This window comes from Rattus rattus, chromosome 8 (genome assembly GCF_011064425.1).
Source record: "Rattus rattus isolate New Zealand chromosome 8, Rrattus_CSIRO_v1, whole genome shotgun sequence".
Taxonomy (NCBI): domain Eukaryota; kingdom Metazoa; phylum Chordata; class Mammalia; order Rodentia; family Muridae; genus Rattus; species Rattus rattus.
In genome coordinates, this window is record NC_046161.1 from 90,554,466 (window position 1) to 90,574,387 (window position 19,922).

Sequence of the window (19,922 nt, forward strand, 5' to 3'; positions counted from 1 at the left end):
CATCACACGAAATCGATTGTGTAGTAAGCACCTGGACTTGACAAGATGCTGGAACACATATATATTTATTATAGGTAGAGAATAAGATTAAATGTGTTTGGGAGAAAAATTTTCTTAGATGAACATTTGAAACCCAGAGGAATCCCACCCTCTGGAATAGGTAGTAAGTGAGAACTTCGGGCAGATGTACTTATCTGGGCGGAGTCTTTATAACCTGGATATTCTTTAAGATAAGCTTTTTTGTGGAGCAGAAGGAACAAGAATTTGTGGGGTTGGGGATTTAGCTCAGTGGTAGAGCGCTTGCCTAGGAAGCGCAAGGCCCTGGGTTCCGTCCCCAGCTCCGAAAAAAAGAACCAAAAAAAAAAAAAAAGAATTTGTGATTACAGTGGGAAGTTCATTAGTTAGGCAAATTTATAAGAACTCGAATAGGACAGTGGTGTAGCAAGAAGAGGAAATATAAAGCATTTAGTCAATCAATGAAGAGTTTAGGTGAAAACGTAACGGATTGCATCTTTGAAAGCTTACATCTGAACTAGTTGCTAGAAACTGAGTTCAGAGGTCTGTTTCTTAGTTAAGTTACAGTTACCTTAGCTGTCAGTGTTGCCAGAATCTGGGGGAGAATAAACCATAATCTACCATTCATGTATTATTAAAAATGACAGAGTCCATCAGCCAACTTTCCCCCTTTGTCTCTGTGGTCTTCATGGCAACCTGGGCAGAGTCAGTCTGGCTTTCAAGCCCAGAAGACGTAGAGCTTTTTTCTGTGGAATGGATACGTGTGGCATGAGAAATGATTTACCTTGATTTAGATAAATCATTTGACTCTGAGGGTATCCAGTTTTGTCCACTGTGTTTCTCCGCGGTTGTCATAGCACAATCCAGGCAGACTGTTGAAGCTGTGTTCACATCTTCTGAGACCTTGTGGGGCAAACTGTTAAAGGCTTTGGGAAGTTCTGTCTGTCATAAACTTATTAATAAACATATTAATAATTAACAGACTTCTGACAAGATTGAGGCCTCAAGATTGAGGGAGAGGCTCGAGCACACATGAGGGCAGGCGTGCACAGCTGGAGAGAGAGAGAGAGAGAGAGAGAGAGAGAGAGAGAGAGAGAGAGAGAGAAAGTCTCACCCAAGGGAAAAGGTCTTAGAACGAAAAATCAGTGAAGAGGCAACACAGGTAGCTCCAAGTTCAAGAACGCTCCCCTGAAACCATGTGTACACCATGGAAAGTCAAGCTCTGAGGTAAAGAAAGCGCACAGAGGTTGAGTAGGTACAGCTCACCAGCACGTGCTTGAAGAGGGCGCTCTTCTTGGCGGGAAGTTGTTAGCAGGGTATCATGGCGATGGGGAGGCCTGCTGGAGTCTCACAGCAGCCTGCAGATGGTGGTGGGATGGTCTAGATGGTGTGGCAGAGGCAGCAGCTGCGATCGATTTCGTGTGAAGCGCGCAGAAGCGGCAGCAGATGTAACGGCGGGGCCCAAAAAGCAGGACGTGTGGCGGCGATCTTGGGTCGTGTGCGCAGAAATGGCGTGCATCCATTCTTTCTTGCCACAGCCAGTGCGAGCACGCAGCCCATGGCGAGCGACTGCGACTGCGTCCCGGGCCCAGGGCAATGCAGCGAGGCGGTGGGAGTGCACGGTTCCATCCATCTCCACCAAGGCTCGGTGCCCCTGGCCCGCGGCCACCCAGGGCAGCAGAGGCACGTGGTGCGGTGAGGTGGCCGGGGCGCCAGGCCATGTGAGCACAGGGAGATCATAAAACCCGTCCGTGTCATCCCTGGTTTCCGCACCAATGTTAGGATTTTGAACTCGGCCTGTGCCCCAACAGAAGACACCCAAACGCCATGGTTCCACGTGGAAGGCTTAGCGAGAGAAAAATAGAAGAGAGGAAAGGCGGCCGGTCATGGGCACAAAGAGCAAGAGGGATAGGAGAGGGTAGGAGGGAATAGGAGAGAGCGCGCGAAAGAGAGATCGGAAGGGGCAAGCAGCCCCTTTTATACTGTCAGGCACAGCAGGCTGTTGTCAGGCAACTGTGGGGCGGAGCATACCTGGCTGCTGCCAGGTAGCTGTGGGGGTGGAGCTTAGACAGAATGCCAGCATTCAGTATTTGGAAGGGAGAGGCTCACTACAAGTTCAAGGCCAGCCTGGTGTACAAAGCTAGTCCTAGGCGAACCAGGATTACTTAGCAAGACTCAACAACAACCAAAATAAAAATAAAAAGTGGAGAGAGAGAGAGAGAGAGAGAGAGAGAGAGAGAGAGAGAGAGAGAGAGAGAACAGAGACAGACAGAGAGAGACACACAGAGACACACAGAGACACACAGAGAGACATATACATACACCAACAGAGAAAGAGAGACAGAGACTGAATCAAACAGACAGACAGACGGACAGACACATACATACACACACACACACACACACACACACACAGCTATATAGAGAGAAAATAAATGGAGTTTTAGCCCAGTGACCTGTGCCCAACTTCAGCTTTGCTACTAAAATGCAAATTATTATTATTATTATTATTATTATTATTATTATATTTAACATTGCTGTTGAATTTTGAGAGGGATCATTAAGGACTGTCCTCTCTTGCTGGAGCAAACTCAAGATATTTACAGCCCAAATGAGGTTGAGAACCTCATTCAATTTCTGGAATTTCTTTCCTTTCTGTTTTTTAAATCCCAAGTGGTGGCACATGCAGTTAATCCCAACACTTGGGCGGCAGAGGTAAATCTCTATAAATTCTATGCCTGCATCGTCTACACAGAGAGTTTCAGGTCAGCCACGATGACATGTGAGACTTTATCTCAAAAAGCAAAACATGTTTAAAGATTATTTTATTTTTTCTGTATTTAGTGTTTTGCTTGCACGCATGTATGTGCACCTGGTATGTGCCTGTTGCCTAAGGGTGTCAGAATAGGCCTTTACATTTTCTGCATTTGAAGTTACAAATGGTTGAAACCTGCCATGTGCATGTTGGGACCCAAAACCTGGTCCTTTGCAAGAACAACAAGTGCCCTTAACCACCAAGTCGTCTCTCTGGTTCGCGAAGTTCCTTTTCCGTCTAGCTCCTTCCTCTTTGGGATTCTGGCCCTCTCAGACTTCCTGAATTCTTGTTTCTTTCTTCTCAAGTCCTTGAGACAGTCATGGTCTGCTGAGAATAATTCTCCACGTTCTAGTAGAAATGTAGGGCAGTCAGGTGACTCACCCCTTATTTCTGTTCTCTCTGGGATCATGGACCCATATCGGCTTGTGTGGAGTGTGTAAAAACAGAAGTTAAATGTGACTTGTCCAGTTGTATTATGAAAGGCAGGAGAAAACATGTCTTTAAATTGTATTTATTTTTATTTGTGTGATTTTGGTGGTTTGAATATGCTTGGTCCAGGGAGTGGTACTATTAGGAGGTGTCGCCTAACTGGAGTAGGTGTGACCTTGTTGGAGGAAGCGAGTCACTGTGGGCGTGGACTTTGAGACTCCTCGCCTGGATGCCAGTCTTCTAGCAACCCTCAGAAGAAACTGAGGCCAAAGCAGAGCAGGAAGTGTGAGCTATGGCAGTGGTGCTGGTGCGTGGCTGTAGGTGTAGTGTTCGGAAGGCAGAGGGTTGTCACGAGATCAAAGCCAGCCTGGTCTACAAACGCAGTAATTGGGTATAAAACTAGGAACTAAATAGAGGGGAAGAGGTTGGCTTCTCCTAGGAGGAGACTAAAATTCTCTAAATTTTGGACTGTGGGTTATTAGTAAACTCAATAGTTTCAGCCTTTTTCCTCTCCTTTCTTCTTCATTATGCCTCTGAGATCAGCTCTCCAGGAGACTGCTCTGCTCTGTCAAAACCCTTCCCAGCCTTGTGGATCTTCAGCTTCACCCCTAAACTCTGTATCTTCTCCCCCTTTTTTAAATCTATATGTGGAAATGCTCATAGGCCTTCTTCTGTCATGGCATGGCCCGACCTGAGTTGTCTTCCTCTATAGGCCTGGGTTCAATAATTCAGAAAGTCAGTCTTTTACAACCTCCTTCCTCTTCCTTAGCATTCATCGTTTCATCCTCTTCCTCCTCCTCCTCACCTCCCCTCATCCACCCCCTCTTCCTCCTTTTTCTAGTTGAGGTAGAATCTTGCTATATAACACGAGGTCAACCTCCTTCTGTTGTCCCCCAAGTGCTGAGATTAAAAGCATGTGCTATGACTACACAAGATTTCAGTTTATTTTACTGTACATTAACGTGTGAAACTCCCATCAACAAACAATAAATAATCCAGTCAGAATAACCAACATTTCTGTCACCTCAGGTACTACATTTGTTTGTGTTGGGAGCAGTCAAAACTCCTCTCGATTAGCTATTTTGGGTAAACTGACGTTAACTCTCGGTCAATTCGCTATTGCTGAGAGCGAGGGACAAGGATTCTCACGTGTTTTTAATCCTCATTTAGACAAAGGGATGGACAACCCTATAACCCGTCAGTTTTCAAAGTAGATACATCCCACGTGTGCAAACCCTGTGAGCCAGGAAAGAAATGACAAACACAGCGGCTTTTTTTTTTTTTTTTTTTCTTTTTTTTGAGCTCGGGACCCAACCCAGGGCCTTGCGCTTCCTAGGCAAGCGCTCTACCACTGAGCTAAATCCCCAACCCCACAGCGGCTTCTCTTATCATCCCCTCAGCCTAGAGGTGCCGTGTGTCTCCACGGGAAAAGGATGTCTGTAGATGAGTGCCCTGTACAATGGTCACAAGATACGACAGTAGCAACCGCGCCCCCACGGCGAGACCTTGAGTGAAAGAAGACGGACTCCTCAGAGTAGGCAGCATCTTTCTAAAGTAAGGAAACAGAAGACTGACCAGCAAAGGGCAGAGAGGGAGGAGAGCCTGAGCAGCCGGGTGTAGGGAGCGGCTAAAGATGGCGCCGACATCCGGTGGTCGTTTGTGGTAAACACCTACAGCGCATGTGTTGGCATGCCCCCAGCATCTACAAGGCCAGGGTGATATTCATGCTAAATAGGTTATTTCATACTCCACCAATCCCCAGTGGACAAATTTACAGCCACAGTCTGTTTTGTATATAAGGCAACTGCCTTTGTTCCTCGGGGTCCCCGTATCATTCAATGAGGTGTCCTGCAATAAAGGCTGATTGAGAAGGATCCAACGGTGTTGCGTCTTCCTTGCCGGTCGAGGTGGGCGCGACAACTGGTGGCCCGTACGGGGACCCGAGAAAATCTTTTCTCGTCTGGATCCAGAACCTTTTCAGCCACAGGACGGTCGGCGTCGGTAAGTTCCCAAGGGGTGGCAGTTTATTGCCAGAATTGGGACAATAGAGTTCCTAGAAGTGGAACGGTAAAGTTCCTGAAATTGGGACGATAAAGCTCCGGGATAAGGGATTGTAAAACTTCCCTGGTAGGACAATAAAGTTCTCTGGAAAAGCAGAGACAATGATAGCCTTGGTTTAGAGGCAAAAAGGGGTTTGTGGAGCAAGGTAATGTTGTCTTTTCCATTTGATCCTTTGTGGGTTGGACTAGCACTTTTGCCTTATACTCTTTTTGTGTTGTGGTGTTGCTTCTGTCTGAATTGCCACAGTCCAGGGCACGAATGCATTTGTTGGGAAGAGTCCACTGATGAGCCACAAGATCGTGTGTAAATAAACATGCCAGCTCGCCAACTCGCCCTGCTCGTAAATCGATCGTAAATAAGGTCGTAAAAGCATGGGAAGCTCACACTCCACCCGGCTCCTGTCAGCTCTTCAGGAGCTTCTTGGTCAGCGTGGATTTAAAATTGATAAGAAAATTCTGTTGTGTTTTCTTGATGAGTGTAACCGTTGTGCCCTGTGGTTTATAGTGTCAGGGTCACTCACTTTGAGAGCATGGGAGAAGCTAGGAAAAGATCTGGATAAAGAGACTACAGTGGGCAAGCTTAAACCAGGGACAAGGCCACTTTGGCGTATGATCCGTGCCTGCTTGGAAGATAAACGATGTGAAGAAGCTGTTAGGGCAGGTCAGAGAATCCTTACAGAGCAACAGGAGAGTATGTCAGAAGGAGAGAAAGTTTCGAAGGAAGGAAAGAAAGGAAAAGGAGAAAAAGAGGTAAAAGAAAAGGCAAAAAAGATCAAAGAGAGGACAGACAAAGGCGGGAAAAGTAATCAGGATCAAGGAACAAAGAAAATTTATCCCTCATTAAAGGAATTGACCTCGGAGATGTCTAGTGATTCAGAGTTTAGTGATAGTGACTTAGCTGACCTTGAGGAGGAGGTAGCTCATTATGAGAAAGAGATTTATCACTCTGACAGGCCAAACACTTATGCTGTGCAGAAACAAGCCAAGGACTTAGATAAGAAGGCAATTATCCCAACAGCACCTCCTGCACCATCGTATAACTTTCAAAGGAAAACAATGGTGAAGTCTGCAAGAGGTACTTCTTTTTGCCCAGAAGTGTGGAAAGAGTAAAGATTGAGTTTTCCAGTTTTTCTGGATGCAAACGGACAGCGACATCATGAACCTGTTGACTTTAAGACAATAAAACAATTAGCAGAGTCAGTCAAAACCTATGGAGTCAACACAGCTTTTGTTATCGCTCAAATTGAGGCTCTTGGCAGATACTGTCTCAACCCTGGAGACTGGGGGAGTTTAACCAGAGCCTGCCTCTCTTCGGCTATGGAGCAGGTGTAGTGAAAGGAAACTTAATTTTATAGACCCCGCTCTAGTGGCGGTGTGTTGGTTGATAGCCAACGTTAATTTTTGAAACATAGTGTTTTATCTGTGCTTGTGCTCCCAGCCCACACAGTAGGGGGGAGCGAAACTAGCTACAGAGCTGCTACAGCAAACATGGAGACTGCTCAGTCTCACCCAATTTTTCTGGCTCTTCAGGAGCTGTTTAAAAGAAAAAGGCTTAGGATAAAAAGAAACACTATAGAGAGATTTCTTAGTGAATGCGATGCTATTGCACCTTGGTTCGCAGTCTCTGGGAATCTCAGGTAGACAGCTGAGATAAGCTGGGAAAGATATACATTTTGCTTGGGAACAAAGAACCTTAAAGGGACAGGCTGCGTTAAAAATGCTACAGGAGGAATGATCTGAAAAGGCTGAGAGTGAGGTGGGGGGGGGACTCTAAGGAAAACAAGAACAAGAAAGAAATTTCTGCCAGTTGAAGGCCTGACCTTCAACTTTTGCTCACAGAAAGAGAGTGCTCATTAAGAGAAGTTCTTTAAGGGAGCCTACCTTATCTGTTGGCTTTATTCCAAGAGAGGAGTCAATCTCCAGCATTAAGTTATTTTTCTCGTTAGTCATCATTAACATGGAGAGTGCCTTTGATCCTATCCCCACAGCAGCCAATTCCTGCCCCTATGGTCAAAATGCCCCAGGTTGGGGGACAGAGAAGCCCCGCGGACCGCAAAACTGCCAACAGCCAAAGGTGAAAGTTATAACAGAGAGCATTCCAGGAAACCGGTTGGCTCAAGCCTAACCAGATGTGTTTCAAATACAGATGCTTCATCAACTCTGACAAACTTTTACTCCGACAGGACTAGATAAAAATAAAGAGGACCTGAAGATCTGACCCTTCTCCTGATTTAGTAGCTCTGTTCCAAGAACCAGGGGCCATGAAACCTTTTGGCATCCCCTTATCTCCTGGAGCCATAAAACAGGGACATATTGGGGTAAGATGGGCTAGAAAAGGCCTCGATGATTTGGGCTAGCGTGAGTAAAACTTATAATAAAAAAGAGACAAGGTAATGGTAAAGTGTTTTTGTGTACACATTCTTTTAGAGTTATGTTTTAATCTTTGGACCCTGATTAGAGATAGTTTACACCCTAGACATGAGAGAGAATGGGTTTGGGAAAAACAGTCCTCCCAGACTCTCCACAGATGCTTTGGAGAAAGAGAAAAACTTTCAGAGCTCTCCTGGGAACAGAGGGAAGGCGAGAGACGTCCTGCCTCTCTGCTGGCTCCTATTGGAGAAATGCTTATTTCTGGTTCTGAATTCCATAGATAAGATATCTGGGTCCTTTCAGTGGGACATCATCTAGTTTTCCCCCCTCTATGTCTATTGTCTGTCCTTGGTGCACCAAGCTGTCCATGTCTGTCAGTTTATGTCTGTGGTTTTTGTTTCTCGTTGTTTAAATGTTTTATGTTTCATGTTCAAAAGAAAACAATGGTAAAAACTTTATCTACAGGTCATTCACACCTTGATTTGGTCTTAACTTGTTTCTAAATAGAGAACAAATAAATAAAAACAGTTTCAATAGGCTTTTGGAGCCCTGTACCTACAACAAGGAGCCTAGGTCAGCTGGAGAAGCTGCCCGGGGGCGGAACATCTACAGGAGCTGATCTTAAAGGTGCCAACAGCTCCTCAGCTTCCTGGTATGGGAGCTGATGGCTGTTTCTCTTAGAAAAATACCTGATTTGTTATTAGACTTAACAGGTGACAAGGTGCTTCTTTTTAAATCACAGCTAGAAAAACAAAAATGGTGCTTGGTCTAAATATTAAAGACATGTGTTAACCACTTCAATTTTGTTTCTGACTGGTTTTAAATGTATAAATATGCTCTACATGCCTTGGTCATAGATTATTGGCCTTTAAGTTATTAGATATGGTTAAAAAATTATAACATCTATAACAAAAGTTGACATAAAACTGGTAATTTTGATGGAATCATTCTAGACAATATGTGACATAAGCCAACCTAGAGAAACAGGTCTAAATTGAGATAATATTTTTATAGAACTCTTATCCTAGGAGCCAGGCACCCCCAAATTACAGAATGTAAAATTGTGTTAGAAGTTTTTAAAAGATTTCATGATTCTTTCAATTTGATTTCTGATTCTGCTTATATAGTTAACGCAGCGCCTCACTTAAAATTACAGGGCCAATTAGGTTGACTAGTACTATATGTCAAATTCTTTTAGAATTACAAAAAATTAATTTGGGCCAGGAAAATAAGTTTTCATACAACATATTCGAGCTCATACTAATTTGCCTGGTCCCATGGCCAGTAATAATGCCCTGGTGGATGCTAGTACTCGTAGAGAATTTATTTTTCATGCAGCCCCAGTTGATCTCGCCAGAAAATTTCATCAAAAGTTTCATGTTCCTGCTTTCACTCTTCAACAAAAATTTAAAATCTCTAGAGCTACAGCTCGTGATGTAGTATTACGTTGCCAGAATTGTGTTCAGTTTCACCACCCTCCTCAGGTGGAAATTAACCTTCCTGGTCTGATTCCACTAAAACTCTGGCAGATGGAGGTCACGCACATATCTCAATTTAGAAATTTAAAATATGCACATGTTTCTGTTGACACCTGTTCTGGCATTATACATGCCACTCTGATGACTGGTGAAAAGGCTCGTAATGCCATTAGTCATTGCTTAGAGGCGTGGACAGCCTGGAGAAAGCCTGACAGTCTCAAGACAGACAACGGACCTGCCTACACTACAAAGTCTTTTCAGGCGTTTTGCCAAACAATGCAGGTCAAACATACTACAGGATTGCCATACAATCCCCAAGGTCAAGAAATTGTAAAAAGAACACATCATACTTTAAAGGAGCTCTTACAAAAACAAAAAGGGGGAATTGCCTATGGCAAAACACCAAGAGTACAGTTGTCTTTAGCTCTTTTTACTCTAAATTTCTTAATTTTGGATACACATGGCCGCTCTGCTGCGGATCGCCATGCTGCTACTAAACCTATGACTAATCAAATACAGACGGCTGAGACTATCAATCAGATTGTAGAAAGAACCGCAGTGGCATTGGAGATACAAGAAGAATTTAATGCCCACTTGGCATCTGGCTTTCTATTAGCTAATCAACGAATAGATTTGCTTCAAGAACAAATTGAGGCATTATATCATATGACACAGCTGTCCTGCGTTTCCTCTCTTAGAGGCTTATATGTTACTCCATTGCAAGCTAACCTTTCTCAGTATTCTCAACAGAGCAAAGAAATCTCGAATTATTTGAAAGGAAACTGGTCCATAGAAGCGGAACAATTATCAAGACAATTGCTGATGCAGATTGCTGCCCTTAACAACACTAGATTGGAACCCATCATGTTTGGAGATTTCACCTCGTGGATCACCAATGCTTTCTCATTTTTCAAAGAATGGGCTGGCATGTTTGCCTGGGGGGCTATTGTCCTCTTGGGATGTGGAGTATGTCTATGGCTTTTTGCCGTTTACGAGAGCATGCCAGACACAAAGCGATTGTTTACCAGGCTATTGGCGGCCATTGAAAGCGGTGTTTCTCCCAGTGTATGGCTGGCCTCTCTGATAGATTGAGAGTTCGCCCTAGATCATATTTTGTCACTGTCATGTGAAGTCATTGTATCCAGAGACGGGCAACTTTCCTCAGGCTCGGACCAACCTAAGACAGGAGCCCGGTGGCGATAGGGTTAATTTCCAGTGACGGGTAAGGCCGAGTTTTTGAGAGGAACGACCTAAGACAGGAGCAATGACGTGTATTGACGTGACACCCAGATCTAGACCAGTCATGGACAGAGGTGGCCCTGCCCTGTTTGTACATTCGGGGCTGGTCCCATGCCCTCTGCTCTGTCTCTCCCCATTATTAAGCACACACAATCAGCCCAGAACGGTGTGTTATACATTTCAGTCATCTCTAGCCATTGGGGTGCAGTCCTAACTGCAAGAGTGGCTCGCCATGGCCGAGCTGGGCACTCTGTGAGACATGTCTGACCTCTCTCAGACCACTACCTCCACCTAATGGGTTCATTTTTAAATAAAACAAAAAAGAGGGAGATGTAGGGAGCGGCTAAAGATGGCGCCGACATCCGGTGGTCGTTTGTGGTAAACACCTACAGCGCATGTGTTGGCATGCCCCCAGCATCTACAAGGCCAGGGTGATATTCATGCTAAATAGGTTATTTCATACTCCACCAATCCCCAGTGGACAAATTTACAGCCACAGTCTGTTTTGTATATAAGGCAACTGCCTTTGTTCCTCGGGGTCCCCGTACTATCAATGAGGTGTCCTGCAATAAAGGCTGATTGAGAAGGATCCAACGGTGTTGCGTCTTCCTTGCCGGTCGAGGTGGGCGCGACAGCCGGGGACGTGTAGGGCTATGATGTGTGGGCAGTGTTGTGGATGTCTGTTCTAGTCACGAGGTCCTTGCACTACGGTACCGAGGGTATTCATATTTTGCCAGTGGTTTTATGCAGTCTGTGTTACTTTTCACAACCCAGAAAAAGCATATCGAGTGAGTTCCAGGCCAGCTAGGGGCACATTGTGAGATTCTGTCTCCAAAAACAAGACAAGCCCAGGAGGTGAGGTGCACACATCTTTAATCTCAGCCCTGGGTCGGGGGGGAGGCAGGAGGATCTCTGAGTTTGAGGTCAGCCTGGTCTACAAAATTCCAGAACAGCCAAGGCTACACAGAGACACCCTGTCTGGAAAAACCAACCAGCACACACATACACACACACATTCACACACATGCACACACAGAGACACACACAGACACACACACCACAGACACACACACCACAGACAGACACCCAGACACACACACCACAGACACACAGACACACACCAGACAGCCAAAAACCCACCCAGAATACCACACACACAGACACACAGACACATATACACGCACATACCATACATACACACACAGAGACACACACACAGACATACACACAGACACACAGACACACACAGACACACACACACACTCACACAGACACACACATACACACACACATTCACACAGACACACAGACACACACACACCACAGACACACAGACACACAGACACACACACCACAGACACACACACTCACACAGACAGACACACACATACACACACACACCACAGACACACATATACACACATATATAAACACAGATACAGACACACAAACACACACAGACACACACACACCACAGAACACACACACACAGACACACACACACAGACACACACACATACACAGACACACACACACACACACACACACACACACACACAGACACACAGACACACACACAGACACACACACACTCACACACACAGACAGACAGACACACATACACACACACACATGCACATACGTCTAAAAGCATAAGTCATTTTAGGGTGTGTAGTAAATTAATTTGTATCTCTCTAATATATTACTTTTTTATTACTATGTTAAATACCATTTCTAGAGCTATAACTAGGAGGAAGGGTTTATTTGGGCTTATGGTTCCTGAGAGATAAAAGTCTGTCAGGTAAGGAGGCATGGCAGCAGGAAGGCAGAGTGGTTTGAACAGGAAGCTGAGAAGCCACACGTCAATCACAAGCACAGAGCAAAGAGAACAAACTAGAAGTGAGGAAGTTTGCAAGCTCTCGAAGCCCAGCCGGCCCCAGTGATATTCTTCCTCTAGCAAGACTGGACCTCCTAAGCCTCCTCACAGAGGACCACGAACCACTCAGAGACTGCAAGCCCACGGGGGACATTTCTCAGTTAGGCTACTACAGTTGGTTAGTAGAAAGTAGCTTTCTCATTTTGTTTTTATCGACTTCAATTTTCTTCCTCCTGAAATATCTTCTTAACTATTTTATTCATTTCTCTTTTTTAAAAATAATTTTTAAAGACTTGTTTATTTATTTTATGAGTACACTGTCGCTGTCCTCAGACACACCAGAAGAGGGCATCAGATCCCATTACAGATGGTTGTGAGCCACCATGTGGTTGCTGGGAATTGAACCCAGGACCTCTGGAAGAGCAGCCATCTCTCCAGCCCCTTGTTCATTTCTTTATTGGGCCACCTGTGACGAAAATACGTGTCTTTATGGTCTCTTTGTTTTTATGTACAAATTGTTTTGCCTCCAAGTGTGTCTGTGTGTGGGTGTTACATTTCCCTGGAACTGGAGTTACAGATGGTTGTGAGCTGCCATGTGCTGGGCATTGAACCTGGGTCCTCTGGAAGAGCAACCAGTACTCTTAACCACTGAGCCATCTCTCCAGCTCCGCGTTGCTGTTGTTATCATTATTAATATTAATATTATTATTATTGTTATTAATGTGTGGATGAGATAGGATCTCAAGAATCCCAGGCTAGCCTCACACTTGTTATACAGCATCAGATAAGCTTAAAGCTCTGACCCTTCTGCTTCCACACCCCTGGATGGAATGATAGGTGTGTGCCACCACGCCCAGTGTCTGGTGTTGAGAATCAAATCTAGGCTATTTGCCTTTAAGGCAAACATTCTTCCAGCTAAGTGTCATCTTCAGCACCTTGTTGTGACATCATAACACTGGCAAAGCATGTGCTTTGCTCATATTCAACCCCCACTAGCCCCCTCTTTGGTCCCACCTTCCCCTCTTCTGTTAGATGAGATCCCACCCACCACACCAATGACACTCTTTCCTTTTTTTAAGTCATTGGGTTTCACTATGTAGTCTTTGGCTGGCCTAGAACTTACAGAGATCTGTCTACCTCTACCACCCTAGCACATGGTTTTAGATTTAAGTATACATTTAAATTTAGATTTCATATGTGAGGGAAAGCATATATCTTTCTTTTTTGTGTATTTCATTTAACATGGTAATCAGCACTTCTATCCACTTTCTTCAAAATTACTTTTTTTTTTCATGTTTAGATAGACAGGATCTATGTAGCCATGGTTGGTCTAAAACTTGCTGTGTAGACCAAGTTGACCTTGAACTCGGAGTGATCCTCCTGCCTCTCCATTTTAAGTGCTAGGATTATAGGCATCATCGGACCATGTCCAGCATAATGCTGGTATTCTTTTTTGTTTTGTTTTGTTTTGTTTTTGAGACATGGTTTCTCTGTGTAGCTCTGGCTGTAAGTGTTTCTGTCTGGATGGGCGGGTGTCCCGGGACTCGGAAGCCCAGGAACCACACAGCTCTGTTGTGGGACAGTGCCCCAGTAGAAGGGCATCCTGAGACATGGGAGCCCAGGAACCACAGGGCTCTGAGAGGAAGTCTCCTCAGCAGAGGTGTTGCAGCTTCCACAGGAGGGTCTCCCCAGCTGAGCTGAGCAGCTCAGGAGCCTGGTTCCTGCTGCTTCTCTTAATTGCTTCTTTTCTTCTTCCCTTCTTCCAAGGAAGAAGAATCTCATGAAAGAGATATATTGGAGAGTCCAGGGTGTGGAGGGACAAATCCATGGATGGCTGTCCTCTGCTCCTACAGCAGACAGCAGGGAACGGAGCAAAGGGGACAAAGTGCTTATATGGGATTTCTGAGGGGTCAGAGCTTCTCAGTGCAGGGATATCTAGAGTGAGAATTGGTGCGATTTCAAGTTCTGAGCTTGGAAGGGGCTCAGGAATTGGTGGAATTTCCTGTTCAAGGGATCTGTGGATTTCCTGCTCAGGGATTGGTGGGGAGCGGGGGTTGTGGGGATCTCAGGGATTGGTGGGGGCAGGGGTTGTGGGGATCTCAGGGATTGGGGATCTCAGGGATTGGTGGGGGCAGGGGTTGTGGGGATCTCAGGGATTGGTGAGTTTTCCTGCACAGGGATTATTGGCTTTTTTAAAACCCTTTTCCCTGCGTCAGGCCCATGGGTTAGGGTTGGAAGTCTTTCCTGACTGACAGGCCATCTCTGTGTGGCTGCTGAGGGGTGGGGAGGAAGGGAAGTCTGGAGAGGAGGTGCTGTCACTGTGGACAGCTCCTGAGGGCAGCTCCTCCGAAGTGGGAATGGGGGCTCGCCACCATGGACAGCTCCTGCAGCTGCAGGCTGAGATGTGCTGCCATTTCGATAGGAGCCGCCATTTTGGACAGCTCCTGTGGGACATTTTATTGCAGAAATCATAGGCTAGGACGGGAAGGAGGGGTCTGCTGCCGCTTTGACAGCTTTTGTGGTGCAGCGGCTTTTGTGGCGTGCCACTTAGGGACTACACTGGCTGTCCTGCAACTCGCTCTGTATACCAGAGTGTCTAACGGGCTAGAATTCAGAGATCCACCTGTCTCTGCCTCCCGTATGCCACCGCAACCTGACAAATACTGCTACTCTTTATGACCAAATAAAACCCTATTACGTACATCTGTGTATACCTCACATTCGTCAATCTATGCATCTGTAGTCTGGTTCCACATATTAGCCATTTTGAATAGTGAGGCATTAAACATTGATGCACAGGTATCTCTGTGGTAAGTTGATATGCTGACTGGTTTTATGTCAACGTGACAGCAAGCTAAAGTCATCTGAGAGAAGGGAACCTAAACTGAGAAAAGATGGGGCTGTAGGCAAGGCTGGAGAGCATTTTCTTTATTAGAGACTGATGTGGGAGGGTCCAGCCCAGCGTGTGGGGGACCTACCCCTGGCTGGTGGTCCTAGGTGCTTTTAGAAAGCAGGCTGAGCATGTCACGAGGAGCAAGCCAGTAAGCAGCATCCTTTCACGGCCTCCGTTTCCGCTCTTGCTCCCAGATTCCTGCAAGGTTTGAGTTCCTTCTGTGTCTTCCCTTAATAGCTTGTGACTGAAGAAGACCCATAAGCAAATTAGCCCTTTTCTCCCCAAGCCGCTTTCAATCATGGTGTTTCATCACGGCAATAATTACTCTAACTAAGACAAGTTGATTTAGAGTCCTTTAGATACATTCTCACGAGTGGCACAGCTGACGTAAGATAGTTCTGGTTTTGATTTTTTGAGTAATCTGTGCTACCTACATTCTCGCCAGGTATGTAAAAGGCCTTACATCCTTGACAGTATACTTTTCCTGTGCTGGATACAAACCTAGGATCTCATGCATGCTAAGCGATTGCTCTACCACTGAATTGTATTCTCAGCCCATCTGAAGGAATTTTTTTCCCCTGATGACAGCCATTTTGATTAGGGCAAAGTAGAATCTCAATATCACTTTGATCCAATTCTCTGAGGGTTAAGGAGATCGGACATTTTCCCATGTATTTGTAGGCCACTTGTACTTCTCGTGAGACTATCAAACCACGAATCCATTTATTGAAGAATACTTTTTTAATATAATTTAAAGGTAGCATTTATTAGGCGATTAAGAGGTGCGTTATCCATGGACTATAAACAGTTCATAGCTGACACTTCACGGTCAAGCAGAAATGTAGCCAGCATCAACGTATTTTGTAGACACCCTTGTTCTTTTGTTCCGAGAAAAGTTTGCACCACAAGGCTTGGACTTAGGTCTCGGGATGGTCTTCTCTCCCACATCACAGCTCCATCCATCTTTTCCCACAAAGGCGACTGCATCTTCTTTGGTACTGAAGGTTAGAACCAAGCTGGAGAGGGGATCAATCAGCTGTTGACGCCCAACCCATCAAAGGATTCTCCCATCTCTCTCTGGTATCAGACTCCATCTTGCATTTCTTTGTGTCGCTTACTCCAGCCTGCACGTTATTGTGAGCAAGAACAAAGAGCCCGACCTCTCTGGCTTTGATGTGCTCCTCTGCAACACCAGTCAAAGTGGCGATATCCAAGATGTATGTCCAGAGTTTGAGCCTGTGCTAGCGTCTTTGTGGATGCTCAACAACCTGGAGAGAACTGTGGAGGCAGAAATGGCAGGTGTGGCCACTGCTCTGCACCCCAGCAACACCCGTCTCAATGACACAGACATTGAGACCACCGCCATCTTCCTGTGGACAAGATGCCGATGCATAGATTTTTATGCTTAATTTTTATTTTATTTACACAGTCTAAACATTAGTCCTGTTGCTGTGAGAGCATACTTCGGAGAAATAGGGGAGAAATGTACCAGCTTACGTCCTAGCAGCAGGGATTTGAGAGAACTGGTGGCCTCCCATTCGTGGTTAAGAAGCAGAGAGATCGATGCGGACATGCTCGTGTTCAGTTCCCTTGTGACACTCTCACACAGTTCAGGATCCCCTGTCGGGTGCCATCTGCAGTAGGTGCTTCCTCCTTCAATTAATATAATTAAGATAATTCCTGACAGGGATGCCCACACGCCAGCTTGAGGCAGAGTCTTGCATGAAGTCTCTCTTCTCAGGTGACTCCAGGTTGTGCCAAGTGGACAGCTAGAGCTAACCATCATGAATGGTTACTTTTGGAATTTTTCTCTCCCATTCTGTGGACTTCGTTGTTTGTAATCAGAATTGCTGTAAATACCTGGATTCTCTTGTGGGTCCATATGCGTTGTAGATTTTTTTCTTTCCTATGAAGAATGCCATTAGGCTTTTCTAATTTTTCTTTTACTTTTGTAAAAATTATATTTTCACACAGAATCTCGTGGAGCCCAAGATGGACTTGAACTCACTGTGTAGCCAAGGATAACCTTATGCTGACTGTATCCCTTGAGTGCTGGAATTGAAAGCGTGTTTACACAGTTTTGGAGACTGAGCCCAGGGGCGTGTGCATTTTAGATAAGCACTCTGTGAACCGAGGTTATCTGAGCTCCTCCTACACCACTTGGGATGATCCAGTCACTTTCCTGTTATCCATCCTGCTGATTCCTAGACACAGATACTTCCATCATCTCACGGCTTGTTTGATGTCTTTTGTCAGTCATTTAAGGTTTTCAGTTCGAGGCCGCTCATCCCTTTAGGCAGGTTTTTTCCCAGGTATTTCTTCCTGGGGCTCTTGTGAACAGGATGGCTTTTCTGGTTTGTTTTGTTTTGTTTTGGTTTGGTTTTGGTTTTGGTTTTAGTTTGGTTTTGGTTTGGTTGGTTTGTTTTGCTTTGAGACAAGGTCTCTCTATGTAGCCCCAGTGGTCCTGGAACTTTCTGTATAGACAGAGACCCCCCTGCCTCTGTCATTCTAGTTCTGGGACAGAGGTGTGCACCACTGTTCCAGGCTTGCCCTCACACTTGTGACTGTGGGCCTTCCTCTGTGGTGTTTAGGATCCTCTGAACGTTTTCTGCAGAGCTGGCTTAGTGATCACGGATCGTTTCAGTTTGTGGTTCTCTCGGGTGGTTTTTTTATTTGCCCATCAATTTTACAACATACTTTTGCCAGATATAGAAATACTGTGGGTGCAGTTGGGTAGTGCCGGGGCGTGAAGTATTCCATTCCAGGAGTTCCTGCATTCTAAGATTTCTGGAGAGAAGTCGAATGTTATTCTTCAGAGTTTGCTTCTGTAGGGTTGTTGGCCTTTTTTTTTTTTTTTTAAGTGTATTTTTAATTCATATCACTAAATATAAAGCGTTTTTTTTAAAACAAAGTTATATGTAAAGTCCTCTTCTGTTTGTGTGTATTTGGAACGTTGGTGTCTTTTGTGTTTGAACATCCATATCTTTTCCCAAGTTTGAATATTTTTCTGCTATACTTTCTCTAATTACCCGTGTCTCGGGTTTGAATTTTGGCACTTCTTGCACCCCGTAGGTTCTTAGGTTTGGTCTTTTGACTGTGCCCTCGGAGTTTTGAAAGATGTGTTCATACTTGTTTACCTTCCCCCACGCTTTGTCTCAGTGTAGTGTTTTCTTAGTCCTACCCTCCAGCTCAAATCTGCCGTCCTTTGCTTGGTCTAGCCCACTGACGATGCTTGCCACCGTTTTCGATGAAGGTTTTCTCTCCCAAACGTATTCTTTTCAAGATCTGAATCTTCTTGCAATGTTTTGTTCATGTTCTGAAATTCTCATCCATGTGGCTGATTTCATTATCTACTTTGTGAATTCACTTCCTTACTTCATTTAATTGTATTTTGTTTGTTTTTTGACACAGGTTCTTATGAAGACTAAGGTGGCCTTGGACTCCTTATAGAGTCAAGGGGGACATTCGACTTATGATTCTCCTGCCATCCCCCTCTGAGTCCTAGATTCTAGGCATATAATGCACCATGCACTTTTAAAAAATGATTTTTATTTTATGTGCATTGGGGTTTTGCCTGCATTGATGTCTGTCAGTGTGTGAGGGCGTCAGATCTCCTGCAACTGGAGTTATATAGGCAGTTGTGGGTGCTGGGAATTGAATCCAGGTCCTCAGGAAGAGCCGCTCTTAACCGCTGAGCTGTCTCGCCAGCCCCACGGTGGTGCTGAGAAAACTAGAGCTTTGTGCACGGCAGGCAAACATTTAACCAACTGAGCTACGTTCCAGGCTGTCAGCCGGGTGTTTTAATCTTCTTTGAGGTCATCAATCACTAGTCGTTTTGTTGTCGTTGTTGTGGGTATTTTGAGGTAATATCTCACTAGGTAGCAACAATCCCTCTGCTTTTAGCCCCCGCAAGTGCTGGGATTATACAACCTGACTGCTGAGGGTTTTGTATGGTGTGTCTGAACTTTCATTACCTTTGCATTCCTGCTGTGGCAAATTTCAAACCTCGTATACACCGCATCCACACCAGCACACAGCTTTCCATTAATAACAAAACTGAAACATGACTCACCGGTTAAATCAAAACTACATTCCCACAGTGCGGTCACAGGAAGACGGAACTGAACCCAAACTGTCCGGGTATGTGCAGGGTTGCATAAGATGGATGGGAAAAAAGTCACAGGCTTTGGCTCCAATAGCTAGAGTTCAGCACACACAGAATAAATTTAATTGTTGTTTTGGATGTGATGTAAAACGTTTTTGAACCAGGTAAGAATTTGGCCATTAAAGGGGAAAATGAAACCAAATCACAACCTGCGAAGGCTGGAAAACAAATGCAGCTGAGTTTAGCAACTCTGTTCTTCTCCTGGTTTCCAGGGGCAGTGGAGCAGAGGGAATAGCAGTTGGATTTCTTAGTAAATTTGTCTGAGACAGGTTCACGTGTGGCCCAGGTTGTCCTTAAATTTAATATGTAACCGGGGATAGGCTTTAACACCTGATTCTCCTGCTGCCACCTCGGGCATGCTAAATATGGACGTTTGTACCGTGTGAGAGGGGATGTGAGTGTCCACGGTCAAGGGTGAGCGTGTGTGTGCCTGTGTACAGAGGGCAGGAGATAAGCTCAGGCGCCATCCTCAGGAGCACTGTCTGCCTCCCTTGAGACAGGGTCTCTCATTGCCCTGGGGCTCCTCAATTAGGTTAGACTGGCTGGCTGAGGAGCCCCAGGGAGCCTCCTGTCTCCATCTTT

At 45.2% G+C, this 19,922-nt stretch overlaps 1 pseudogene; it reads right to left on the reverse strand.

Moving 5' to 3' along the window:
• Positions 1 to 16,004: 16,004 nt before the first annotated feature.
• On the reverse strand, positions 16,005 to 16,541 carry LOC116908252 (annotated as a pseudogene).
• Positions 16,542 to 19,922: the final 3,381 nt, after the last annotated feature.